Source organism: Octopus bimaculoides, chromosome 4, assembly GCF_001194135.2.
Source record: "Octopus bimaculoides isolate UCB-OBI-ISO-001 chromosome 4, ASM119413v2, whole genome shotgun sequence".
In the NCBI taxonomy this organism is placed as follows: domain Eukaryota; kingdom Metazoa; phylum Mollusca; class Cephalopoda; order Octopoda; family Octopodidae; genus Octopus; species Octopus bimaculoides.
Genome location: NC_068984.1, coordinates 98,204,807 through 98,205,201, shown reverse-complemented (window position 1 = coordinate 98,205,201; position 395 = coordinate 98,204,807).

The window sequence follows — 395 nt, the reverse complement described above, 5'->3', positions numbered from 1 at the left end:
TAAATACAAAAAAAGGGGGGTTTTGTATGATTGTGTATAGAGGAATATATTATTTTGTTTAAAAGAGTTCCAACATTGTCTGTTTTTTTATGTTTTATTTATATTCCTTGTGGTATTTCATATTTTCTACACCTTGTGGTATTTCATCATGGCCGGTATGACAGATTTTAACATATATGTGTGTGTGTGTGTGTGTGTGTGTAGGCGTAGGAGTGGCTGTGTGGTAAGTTGCTAGATTACCAACCACATGGTTCCGGGTCCAGTCCCACTGCATGGCACCTTGGGCAAGTGTCTTCTACTATAGCCTCGGGCTGACCAAAGCCTTGTGAATGGATTTGGTAGATGGAAACTGAAAGAAGCCTGTTGTATATATGTATGTGTGTGTGTGTATATAT